At 43.0% G+C, this 13,632-nt stretch overlaps 1 long non-coding RNA gene across 3 annotated transcripts; it reads right to left on the bottom strand.

Moving 5' to 3' along the window:
• Nucleotides 1-2,262: 2,262 nt before the first annotated feature.
• Nucleotides 2,263-10,468, bottom strand: LOC119340634. 3 transcript variants are annotated; one of them, XR_005164628.1, is made up of 5 exons: nucleotides 9,288-10,468; nucleotides 9,081-9,186; nucleotides 8,757-8,839; nucleotides 8,389-8,447; nucleotides 2,263-2,318 (listed from the first exon to the last, which is right to left on the bottom strand). It is a non-coding gene; the product is annotated as an uncharacterized LOC119340634 (long non-coding RNA). The 3 variants fall into 3 exon arrangements; XR_005164626.1 differs by having other exon boundaries at nucleotides 9,081-10,468; XR_005164627.1 differs by lacking the exon at nucleotides 2,263-2,318 and adding an exon at nucleotides 7,318-8,322 and having other exon boundaries at nucleotides 9,081-10,468.
• Between the last annotated feature and the right edge of the window lie 3,164 nt (nucleotides 10,469-13,632).

Below are 13,632 nucleotides of genomic sequence, written 5' to 3'. Positions count from 1 at the left end.
GGCCTGAAAACAAAGATATGCATAAATATCTTCTCTAAATTTTGAAATGGCGCAAAGGAATAAAAAGAAAAGGTATAAGAGTTAGTACCATCATGTATTTCACTTATGTCTTCTTCATTGTGTATATGAAGATCTTGTTGTTTTTCATCGCTAGTTTCTTTATCCTAACAATCTTTCTCAGTTTCTTGACTTGACTGATATTCATGGACAACTCATTTCCCCATATGCAAAATGGGTCGAACATTGGGTCAAAACCTCTTACAGCAGGACCTACATGTGCAAGACCAAATTGTTAAAAATCTAAATATTAGACTGGTTCCTGCAATTGAACAATAATGTGCTATTAGACAAACACTACATGAATCAGGGTCTTTGCCGTCTGCCATGGGTGACGGCAAAGGCATGCCCGGCGGACGGCAAAGGCCTTTTCCGTCCGCCAGCAGACGGCAACACATCCGGCTGAACGAACTACAACAAAGGGCTCTTTGTCGTTTGCTGGCGGACGACAAAGATGCAAAGGTCTTCGTCGTCTGCCAGCAGACGGCAAAGGGCCTGGATAGCACACGTGGCAGCTTAGGTCCGTTAAGGGGTTAACGGCGTGCTTTGTCGTCTACTGGCAGACGACAAAGTGCCCAAATAGGCCAGCCCAGATACCCCCTGGTAGCTGACACGTGGCATGTTTTGCCCTCTCCTGGCAGACGACAAAGATGCAAAGGTCTTTGCCGTTTGCCAGAAGATGGCAAAGCATGCCATATAGGCCAGCCCAGTGCACCCCAGATTGCACACGTAGCTGTCACGTGATAGCTTTGCCGTTTGCTGGCTGACAGCAAAGTGCCTGTATAGCCCCTGATTTTTCTGTTATTTCTTAAATTCAATCAATTTCACAGAATTTCACAGATACACACACACACACACACATTTCAAAATACTTCCAACAAGCATACCAACACATATACATATCAAATCATATCCTTGCCATATGGATATGATCATCCAACACATATACATACCAAATAAAAAGTCCATATGCAACATATATAGCTAGCCAACATATCCAACAATAAGCATATAATGGTTTCATCCATACATACATATATAGGTAGCAAGTTTCACATTGTTCATCCTACAAAATCAAAACAAGAAAGAAGCACAAAGAGAAGAGTAGACTCCATCAACGCAAGCTTCCTCATTTAAAGCAAATCTGCAAATTGGGAAAGAAGAAAGTTAGAAGAAGAAGAAGAAGAAAAAGACTAGAAGAAGAAGACTAGTTAGAAAAAGAAGAAGAACAAGAAGAATAATTTTTCTTCTCTTTCTTTTTATCCTCTCCTCTTCTTTATCTTCTTCTTCTAACTAAGGTAGGTAAAAATGCCATTTTTTAGCTAAGCTAGGTAAAAATGCTAAGTGTATGTCATTTTCAAGCTAAGCTAGGTAAATAGGTCATTTTGGAGCTTAGTAAGGTTATTATGTCATTTTCGAGGAAAATAAGCTAAGTCTATGTCATTTCGGAGGTAACAAAGATTATCATGCCATTTTTGACCTAAGTATGATAAGTATGTCATAAATGAACTGAAGAAGCTAAGTATAGGTCATTTTTGAGCTAACTAAGCATATTTATTCATTTTGGAGGACAAAATGATATGTGTAGGTCATTTTAGAGCTATCCTAGACAAAATGGTAAGCTTATTATATCAATTTGGAGAAAAACAAGGTAAGTATAGGTCATTTTTGTGCTAACCTAGGTGATGATGCCATTTTTGAGCCAACTTATGTAAGTATAGCTCATTTTTTATCTAACTTAGGTAATTATGCCATTTAGGAGGAAAATAAGCTAAGTATGGATTTTTTAAGCCAAACACTAGAGAAAACTTACCCTCATCACAACAAATGCGATGAAGATCGCAACTAAGATAACAATTGATCCAACGACATAATGATACCAAGCCTCATTATCAATGGCATATTTTTTAATCTTCTTAATGTTCAAGTGCATTGCATCCATCTTCAAGCTGCATTCATCTTCATCTTGTAATCATCGACGACATCGACAACATACAACTCCAATTTCATCTTCTCTTCTTCAATTCTTTTTTTTCTTTCAAATACTCATTTTCTTTTTCAACTAAATTTAACTTCTCGACAAGAGGGTCGTTTGCAAATTCCGGTTCACATACCTCCTAGATTAAAATATCTCTATGTCAACATGATGGCCATAATTGTCATAAATGCGAAATGCAACAAATAGTTATAAAAGAGAATTTACCATATCCGAATCATAAAGCGGGCGAGGGCTGACGGGAACGGATATCAAGACCATGGCACTATGTATAATAAACAATCATACAAAGTAAGAAGATTATACAAGTAACTATATAAATCATACAATCATACAAGTAACTATATAAATCAAGTACAACATAAAAAAATTGAATACCTAATAATAATCTGGATCGTCGGGTTCAATAAATGCTCCGGGATCAATAAATGCATCATCATCATCACTATCAGTAATGGCGTGCTCATCATCATCATTAATAAATGCATCATCATGTGGAAGGCCACCTTTACGTAATCGGTCAAGCTTTGATAGGTCATCCGCGGCAATAACACCTTCTAGTTCAGGCTCTTCTTATTCCGGCTCAGGGGTGAAGTCGGATTCACTGTCGCTGTCTACTTAAATGTTCTAGGGTGAAGTAGAGCAGTTCTTGAAAAGTTTTGTGGAAAGAAATGTTTCTTGGAAGAATTCTCCTTCATATGTGTCTGGGTTAATGTTAGGTTCATAATCGTCTTCATTGGGGGGAAGTGATTGATACGTCTCCAATGTATCTATAATTTTTGATTATTCCATGTTGTTTTATTATCAATCTTGAATGTTTTATAATCATTTTATAGTCATTTTATATCATTTTTGGTACTAACCTATTGACATAGTGCCAAGTGCCAGTTGTTGTTTTCTGCATGTTTTTTACATCGCAGGAAATCAATATCAGATGAGGTGCAAATGCCATGCCAATTTACGATGATTTTTTATGGGCCAGAAGGAACACAACGGGCCCTGGTTGCACCTGGGGGGAGTCCCGAGGAGGGGACAACCCACTAGGGCGCGCCAGGAGGCCCAGGCGCGCCCTGGTGGGTTGTGCCCACCTCGGGTGCCCCCTGGACCAACTATTTGCTCTATAAATACCCCAATATTCCAGAAACCCTAGGGGAGTCGACGAAATTTTCATCCAGCCGCCGCAGAGTCCAGAACCACAAGATCCAATCTAGACACCATCACGGAGGGGTTCACCACTTCCGTTGGTGCCTCTCCGATGATGCGTGAGTAGTTCTTTGTAGACCTTCGGGTCCGTAGTTAGTAGCTAGATGGCTTCCTCTCTCTCTCTCTCTCTCTCTTGATTATCAATACAATGATCTCTTGGAGACCCATATGATGTAATTCTTTTGGCGGTGTGTTTGTTGGGATCTGATGAATGTCGAGTTTACGATCAGTTATATCATTTCATATCCATGGAAGTTATTTGAGTTCATTGATCTCTTATATGCGTGATCTCTTATAGCCTCGTATTTCTTCTTTGATATTTGGGTTTTGTTTGGCCAACTTGATATATTTATCTTGCAATGGGAAGAGGTGCCCAGTAGTGGGTTCAATCTTACGGTGTTTGATCCCAGTGACAGAAAGCGAACCGATACGTATGTATCGTTGCTACTAAGGATAAAAGATGGGATCCATATCTACCGCAATAGATAAACGTATCTTGTCTACATCATGTCATCGTTCTTATTGCATTACTCCATTTTTCCATGAACTTAATACACTAGATGCATGCTGGATAGCAGTCGATGTGTGGAGTAATAGTAGTAGATGCAGGCAGGAGTCGGTCTACTAATCTTGCATGTGATGCCTATGTAATGATCATTGCCTGGATATCGTCAAGATTATTTGAAGTTCTATCAATTGCCCAACAGTAATATGTTCACCCCCGTTTGCTATTTTTCTCGAGAGAAGCCACTAGTGAAACCTACGGCCCCCAGGTCTTCTTTCTCATATATTTGCCTTGTGATCTACTTTTTCCTTGCGTTTATTTTCAGATCTATTAAACCAAAAAATACCTTCCTGCAATTTATTTGTTCCGTGATCTATTTATCCCATCTACAAATTTACCTCACGTTTGTTGCCTATATTGAGGCGCCATACCCCGAAAGGGATTGACAACCCCTTTAACATGTCGGGTTGCGAGGTTTTGTTCTTTGTGCGTAGGGGCTGTTTAAGTTGTGTTGCTAGGTTCTCCTAGTGGTTCGATAACCTTGATTTCATATCTAAGGGAAATACCTACCACCATTGTGCTGCATCATCCCTTCCTCTTTGGGGAAATACCAACGTAGCTTCAAGCGATATCAGTGGTCTCACACATGGCGGTACTTCATAAACGACATCCCAACCATTGAGATTTGGATCATTTTGACAGGCCCATGGTAGATAGAAAACTTGGGTTGCCTGTTCAGCCATAATTTAGACATCGGGAACATCCAAATGGGTGCTTTGTTGCATTTCCACTAGCCCTATATGTTCATGAGTCCTTCTAGTCTCCTTCGGCTAGAACCAATAACATTTGAAGACTACGACATTTGGTGGGTTTGTACCATAGAATTGAAGTTCATAAATTGCTTCAACTCTTCCATAATACTCAGTATCTCCTTCGCCGATAGCAGAGACACAACAACTTGTAGACCAGTCGGCCATAGATTGCTCTTTGCCATAGGTACGAAAGCGATACCCGTTGATGTCGTATTTGTCAAATGAACGGACCTTAAAGTCAAAACCATTAGCGACTTGTCTCAATTCGGCGTCCGTAAACTCTAAATTAGCCTACAAGTTTAATACGAAAGGGATTGTTGCATTAGCCGCAAATTAGACAAAGAAATGAAATGGTCTAATGGAAATTACTGTTTGTTTGAACCAAGAGATGAAATCGGGATAGCCACCTCCATGCTTTGCCAGAAGCTCATACTCTTCGACGGAATCCTTTTAGATCACCACTCCATACAAGAATTTGGTGACATATCGACTGTATCAAATTTATCCGGGAATAAGTGCATTTCAAAGGAATTAGAAGTTGCGAAACAATGCACCGAGAACATACTTGATGTACAGCTGCACTTCTGTTAGGTTGTTGAAGATATACAACGAAATGGTCTGCCATTCTTCGAAATCCAACGTTAAGGAATTAGAAGCACCGGCTGGTGCAAGATCCCCTTTGAATAGGGTGAGGTTGGATCGACCCTTTTTAGGGTCGCCAGCATTGTACCGAGGCTTCGGATTATGCAAATGACGAATTTTGTCTTCGTAGTGTGCTGTCACGAAGTTTGTCGCCTCCTCAGTATTGAATGCATCGGCCATCGATGCTTCAATTCTACATTTATTTTTATATTTTGCTTGAAGCGTCTTCTGTATCCTCTCAGTTGTGTAGCACCAACGATTTTGCATGCCCCCCCTCCCCAATCTTGCCTCGGTTGGTAGATGCAAAATCAAGTGCAGCATTGGGTTAAAGAACCCCCGCGGAAAGATCTTCTCTAACTTGCAGATCAACTCCGGCGTCAGCTCTTCCATTTATTGTAGCAAGCCAGGCAATAGTTCTTTCGCACAAAGAACATGGAAGAAATAGCTCAACTCTGCCAGTACTAGCCATTCATCCTCAGGGATGAAGCCACACAACATCACCGGCATTAGCCGCTCAATCCATATGTGCCAATCATGACTCTTGAGACCAAATATCTTCAGTTTTCAAGACTCGCTCTCCTCTTTAGATTCACTGCATACCCATCGGGGAACATCAACTGCATTTTCACCCACAAGATAATTTCCCTCAGAGATGGCCTTCCAAGATTGAACCATGCCTTTGGCTTTGTCCAGTTCTGCTTTCCTTTTGGTGGTTGCATGTTTTGTAATGGTCTATGACATAGCGCCGCCTGATCCACTCTAGCCTTAGTATTATCCTTTGACTTCCCATCTATGCCGAACAATGTATCAAAAAAGTACCAAAAAGTGTGCATCACGTAGATGTTGTGTGGGCAAAGGAGGTCTTTGAAGTAAGGTAGATCCCACAAACATGTCTTGTGAGTCCAGGCGTGTTTCGAATTATACCCCTTGAAATATCCTGGACGCTTTAGATCTAGCTCGAGAGTGTTTAACTGATCCAGGGTCTCTTGGCCTGTCAACGCAGGTGATGCAGAGTTTTTGACAACTCTACCTTTGATGAATTTCTTCTTGTCTTTCCTGTACTTATGGCGAGGATCCAGGGACTTTCTATGCAAGTCGAAACAAGAAAACTTGCGACCGGCCTGAAGCCGATGAAACTAAAGGGCTCCCTTGCATGTGGGGCATGGGAACCTTCCATGCACACACCAGCCAATGAATAGCGCATACGCCGGTAAGTCATGCGTCGAGTACATGTACCAGACACCCATTATGAAGTTCCATTTTCTAAAGGCGTCGTATGTCTTGAACCCATTATCCCATGCTTCTTGCAATTCGTCCTTCAACGGCTGCATGTACGCATTCATATTCTTCCTCGGATAGTTGGGCCTTGGAATTATCAACATCGGGAAAATGTTCTTTCTTTGCATAATCTGTCCGGAGGGGGAGATTGAGTGAAATGACAAATACGGGCCAACAACTGTATTGGGCTGCCGTCAGACCAAACACACAAAACCCATCCATGCTGATGGCAACTCGAGGATGCCTCGGATCTGCAGCTTTGTCCACATGTAATGCATCGAAGCGCTTCCACGCTTCACCGTCTGATGTGTGCACCATCATCATCTTCCCATCTGCATCTAGTTGGGTTCTTTTGCGTGTTTTGTGCCATCTCATCTGTCTGGCCGTCTCTTCGACCATGAAAAGACGTTGAAGTCTTGGTACGATTGACATATACCAAAGAACATTAACGGGGATTTTGGTCTGCGTCTTCTCACCATACCGTTGTCTACCACAGCATACTTGGATGACTTGCAAATGGGACAATAGTTCAAGTCCGCATACTGAAGCCTAAATAAGGCACATCCTTTCTCACATGCATGTATCTTCTCATAGGGCATCTTAAGAGCACGGAGGATTTTGTCTGACTGATACAGGTTTGCAGGTAGTACATGTCCTTTGGGTAGAAAACGTCCAAATACTATCATCATCGCGTTGTAGCATTCTCTGCCCAACTTGAATTGAGCCTTCAGAGCCATTATTAGTGAGATGGCATCCAGCTGACAAAGCTCGGTGTGCTCGTGGAGAGGACGTTTTGAAGACTCCAACATTTCATTGAAGGCCTTTGCAGATTACTCCATCTCATCGTCCGAGTCTCGAGCATCATCAAAGTCTTGCACCATGTCTTCCATCCCGGTACCATGCTCATCGGTGCAACGACAAAGCACCTCAGCTCTGGCACGTTGGGCAGACTCGCCATGAAATGTCCACACCGTATAACCTGACGTAAAACCCCTCTTCTGCAGGTGTTTGCCCATTTCATCCTATGTCCTCTTGTGCCAATTATCGCACCCGGCACAGGGGCACCGGGTTGTCCTCTGACCATTTGCAAATGCGGCTCTCAGAAACCTGTTGGGTTTTGTTAACCATTCAATGGTCATGTCTTTTTAACTAGTGTGATCGGTGTACATCCACGCACGATCACTCATCTTGCCTAGCTACTGGACACATAAGAAACTAGATGATACCCTGCGCATTGCTGCAGGAATTTATAGTAATAAATTGTCAAGAATAAAATTAGAAATATATGAGAATAATACTCCCCCGACACATAAACACATTCTCGTCCTATGAACGGTAGCAAACCTAGCAACAAATGAGGATGTTTGTACATTACAGTAAGTATGAAAATTGGTGCTGCTTTTAAACATGCATGTCATCAACTTAGAACTAATTAAAATATACGGCTATTCAAAATAAATATGGATTAAGAACTCTCGGTGTCATATTTATGGGTGCTTTCATCATACATTGCACATCTGCATAATAGAAAGTCACTTGACAAAAAAAATGCTTCTCTGTACCCCGTTATAGAAATAATCATGGCAACGTCTTCAAGCCCCATTTTTTTCCTAAATACCTTCAGGAAGCTAACATAGTAGTATAATTCATAGCTTTAGTATACGACTTCCCCAAAATAGGCTATCAATTCTATGATTTTTTAAGAAGACACAGAGATTTCGTAGCAGAGCAATTCTGATTCCGATCACCCATGGGAACAATTCAAATAGGAAGAGTAGAATTAAAGAGTGGATGTAATGGAGGGCTGGAGATGTGTATCGGCTAAGGGCCTGTAAAGAAGATTACTTAGATACTATATAGTTGCAACTTAGGAGGTATGCATGACAAATTAGTACCTCTCCGAGTGAATAGTCTTGTATTTCTTCATAAAAGGTGATCATGCTTCCTCATTGAACTGCAGTACAAAATAGATGTGTTAGCTCTATCCTGAAACAATTAATGATCAGTATGAAGAATTCCTAGTTTAGGCCCTCACGAGCATGTTAATGTAAGTATACTCCACACGATAAATACATAAAAATTCGAGCAATCACCTTAATTATACCATTAATCCATTATAAGAAACTGGCGGAGAAGGTTAACTAAGAACTGCTGTGCAGGACCTAAGAGACCAGACCTATATATTTACATGCATATGAAAAATCGCACTACTCTGCACGAACAAACTGAAATTGTAATGGGAAGGCAATTAACACTGAATAACCTGTGATATGTGTTCTGCAGCTGCAACCCATGGCCTGACAACTTCAAAATTTGCAATAAGCAGGGTATTAGGGACACTCCCATCTGTTTAAAAACATCTCAAGATAAAAAAACAGTTAGGAAAATAAAAATTAGGAAAAAGTTCAGAATAAGACTGCAGCAAGTAATGCATCACTCTGAAACAGCTCGAGTTAATTCGAAGCTAGCACTCATTGTGTATAATCTGTACATCATAAGCATGAAAGAAAAAATAATTTATGATGTACTATGTATACATTGAGCCTTTAACAAAAATAGATTGAAATAGATTGACTGGGTAACTTACAGGTGGTGCTACTGGAGGGTGGCTTCTTGTTTACTCAAGACATCGGACAAATGAATATATGTACATGAATAAACTCCCTTGGACGTCACTCGAATCAGTCAAATTGCTGCATGACATTTCAGAACATCAAAAGAGGATGAACAGTACTGGAATAAACCATTTTTTCTTCCGAAAATCAATAGTTAAATCATGGTCAGGAGTCATAACCTAGAATCGACGGTTGCTGCGGCAGCTCGAGTCCAGGGTAGTCGAGAAAACCCCTTGCCTGTACGCAACAATTGTGTGCCCCTGCCTATCCTCCACTGGCCTCGCCTCATAGAGCAACTCGTGTGGACAACTTCCCCAGTGTCTCGTTGTCCCCGCCATAGCCACCGCCGGCGGGAACAATCGTGGTACGGTTATGAGCGGTATGGCAGACGCCCACCCGTGTGGAGGATGATTGGTACAAAATGCGTTCAGGTGGAGCACCAAATTTAAAGAGGAATCCATCAGTTTCTTCTGCAGAGATCTTGGGGAGAGGAAATGAAGCGTCAATCACTAATAACCAGCAGCTGAAGGGTTCAAGTGATGGCATCGAAGAAGATAAACATCATGGGCCATTGGGAGCATTGGGCTGCTAAGGCGTCCACAAAGTGGGCTGGTTTGGTGTCAGCAAACGAAAAATTTGAGGATCTCCAGCTTCTAGCTTCAGAAACCTAGCGAGCAGTAGTGAAGTAAATGCGGAAGTGCTCACATCGCCTTTGAATCGGGCTCCTCGCCATCCACGCTGCGAAGCAGAGGAACGGGGTACAGAGGGTCTATTCTGGGTGGACGGTGACCATGGCGGACGACACTGGACCATGGCGGACGACCTGCGTCATGCTCGGAGCTGAGGAAAGTGTGCTGCGAGGGGAGGGTCTAATGGAGCCGTGAGCAGCGGCGGCGGCTTGAAGGTGGGATTGGGAGTCAGTCTGGCGGAGGAGGAGGCGTACAGGGGTGGCGGCGCGCATGGTTGGCATGGTGGATGTGTGGGCGCCGTGGGCACAGCGATAGGAGAGAAAGGAGGAAGCGCGTCAGATAGTCGGCGCTCTGCCTGTGGCTCGGCTGGTGGGCACGGTGGATGGCCGTGGGCGCAGCGGGATGAGGTGACCGGCGAAGGCAGAGGAGGAATCGCGGTGGACAGCCGGCGTTGTGCTTGTGGCGCGGCAGATGCATGGCAGGGCGCATCGCCAGAGGAGGAGTAGATGGGAGGGAGAAGAGGAGGAAGTGCGCCAGACGAGAGGGGCTCCAGTGGTGAGGCGAGGTCACCGTGGGCGCGGCAAGGATGCCGGAGGGAGGAGGGTAGGCCGGCGCTGTAGATTCGATGGGGCGGCCGGCCGTGCGGGATGGGGAAAAGATTGTGATGACCAGATGAGCGGCTGCTATGGTAGAGGTAAAAAACTGTTTTTTCTTTCAACACCATGACCCGATGACCATAGTGTGTGTAAGGCTGATTTTGCAAACTGATTGATGATGTGGCATAAAGCTAATGTGGATAGTGTGCATGTTGAGAGAATAGATAGAAGTGGGGAGGAACTTTTTAAGAATGTTATATATATATATATATATATATATATATATATATATATATATATATATATATATATATATATATATATATATCAGCATGTATATATTCATCAGTTAATGGAGTTTGTCACTTTTATTAAGTCCATGCAACCTAGACGCTAATAGGTAACGATAGGTCCTAATCCCACCCGAGTATGTGTAGATTGGGTTCGTTTTCCCATGCTCTACTCCGGATCCGATGCAAAATTTCGGCAGCACCTCCCCGCTGTTCTCCTGATACACGTCTCGGCAAAGAGAGGATGTGTACCCAGAGAAAAACAGGGAGGCACTGATGAAATTTTGCATCGGATCCGGAGCAGAGCATATGGGAAAACGAACCCAATCTACACATATTCGGCCTGTCCATGGATAACATTGAACAATTCGAAAGAATCACGGTTATAAATATGCAAACGCATGCATATTTATAGATGTAACCCTTTCAAACGGGAGACACATAGTGGTCACGCATACTGATGATTGAAGACACCTATAGCTAGCAAGTTTCATCGGCACGAAGACCGGAATAGAGCAAATGAAGGGGAAGAAGGCGATGTCATTTCTGCTCATGCACGAACACAGGGGCGGAGCTCGTCAAATACTAGACCCTCGCAGCGACGAAAAAACTGCACATTTAAATCGGAAGATGAGTAACATAGCAATATTGTTTTTTCCGTCAACCTAACTAAATATTTACAACAGGACAAGCGGGTTAGGGTGTTCCTCGGCGTTGATGGAACACTAAATAGCATATCATCGATGCGAGATACATGTGGCGGTCGGCGTTGAACACTAGATCCACATCCCACAAGTGATGTCGGCGCCCGGCGTCCCGCAACAATAGTTCTGGGGGCCGAAGACAGTGGAACACCTTGGCGAATTTGTCTGGTAGCCTCTGCGACGAGGATTAAAGCCAGGTTTTGAAACTTCAAACAACCAAACCGACTTGAGTCAGTTTGGGTGGTTTCAAGTTTCAACACTTGGCATTTAGTCTTCATCGCAGAGGCTGCAAGACAAATCCGCATAGGTGTTCGACCGACATCGAACCCGATAACTGTTGCTACGGGATGCCAGATGCCGGCGTCACTTGTGCGACGTGGATGTAGTGTTCGACACCATCTCGCACCGACGATACTTGCTTTATAGGGTTCCATCGATGTTGAGGAAACCCCCTAACCCGCTCATCCCCGGGCGTCCTCTGGTATGGCGACGCACGGTCGACGGGTTAGCACTCGGACCAGGGGATTCTCGGCATGGGCAGCGGTGTCGGGACCAGCGGGACCCACTGCCTCCACCATCTATCCCCTCGGCGACCGGTGATCCACGACCCTCTTCCTTTTTTCCTTTTTCCTCTTCTTCTACTTATTCTTCTTTTCTTCAACCTTCTTCTTCTTCTAATTATCTAAACCTCAACCTAGCACTAACCTAAACCTACCACTAACACAAACCTATTAATAACACCTAATCCTAAACAACAAAGAACAATAGAGAAAATAAAAAAAACTCACCTTGGCTCCGGCGATGGTGGAGGAGGCGGCGGGGCCCCGGAGCTGTGGGGGTCAGGGGCGGGGTGGCTCGGGCATGGGGGCGGCGGCGCCGGTGAGGTGAGGGGAGAGAGAGAGTGAGGAGAGAGAGAGAGGTAGGGTGCGGGTGCTGGCCGCTTTTTAGATAGGTCGCAAACGACAAACGACAAAGAAAGTAGCCGGGGGACATGGCCGTTAGGTTGGCCACTTTCTTTGCCTCTGCTAGAAGATGGCAAAGAAAGTGGCCATTAGGTCATCCTCATTAGTGGGCTACCCACCCTCTTTGCCATCTACAAGCAGACGGCCAAGCTTCTATGCCGTCAGCTAGCTGACGGCAAAGAGCAGGCTGAAGGCAAACATGATCTTTGCCATCAGCTCTTTCTTTGCCGTCAGTTTTACATAAGATGATGGCAAAGACTTCCTTTGCTGTCAGCTAATGGACGACAAAGAGTTGGCTGACGGCAAACATCCTGATTCTAGTAGTGAAAGGACCATGCATGCGGAAACCTCGATGGTAAACCATAGTCCCTCCCATTGTTTCCCTGCAACACATATAAGGTAGTTATTTATCAGGTTAAGTGAGGGTTGGCATACTATCAGTAAAATATGTTGATGAAAAATAAACACATTGCAGATTCAGGAGATTAATTTGAGCCACATGGAAAAGCCATTTATCCAAACCAAGCATGATCAAGAACTCGGAAATATAGGAATTATATATGTTTCTCATGTATTTAGTACAACCAAATTCGATTTATTCCTCACCTGCATAACAATACAAAAATGTGCGCCCACCATAATTGAACATCGCATTGCAAAATTAAACCAAATAGTTAACTAAACACAAGAACCAATGAACCAAACATTAACTGAGCACCACATTGCACAATATAAGATACTAGAAGATCACACAATTAACCACACCAAGCATGCTTAACAACTTGAAAATATAGCAATTGTATTTGTTTCTCATGTATTTAGTACAGCCAATTCGATTGATTTTTCACATGGAAGATAATGCAAAATTGCACCCATAACAATTGAACATCGCATTGCATAATTGAACCAAATAGTTGACTAAACACCACAACAAATGAACCAAACATTAACTGAGCACCACATTGCACAATATATAACACATTAGAAGATCAGACAGTTAACCCTACCAAGCATGCTTAACAACTTGGAAATATAGCAATTTTATTTGTTTCTCATGCATTTTGTACAGCCAAATTCTATTTATTTCTCACATGCAAGACAATACGAATTTGCACCCACAAGAATTGAAAATCACATTGCAGAATTGAGCCAAACATTTAACTAAACATGACAACAAATTAACCAAACAGTTAATAACTGAGCACCACATTACACGATATATAGAACATATATACTAGAGGATCAAATTGCATCGTAATAGTACATAGGAAAATTCACAAGAA

This window comes from Triticum dicoccoides, chromosome 7B (assembly GCF_002162155.2).
Source record: "Triticum dicoccoides isolate Atlit2015 ecotype Zavitan chromosome 7B, WEW_v2.0, whole genome shotgun sequence".
NCBI classification, from domain to species: domain Eukaryota; kingdom Viridiplantae; phylum Streptophyta; class Magnoliopsida; order Poales; family Poaceae; genus Triticum; species Triticum dicoccoides.
Note: the sequence above shows the minus strand (reverse complement) of the source record. Positions and strands in the feature narration are given on the sequence as shown.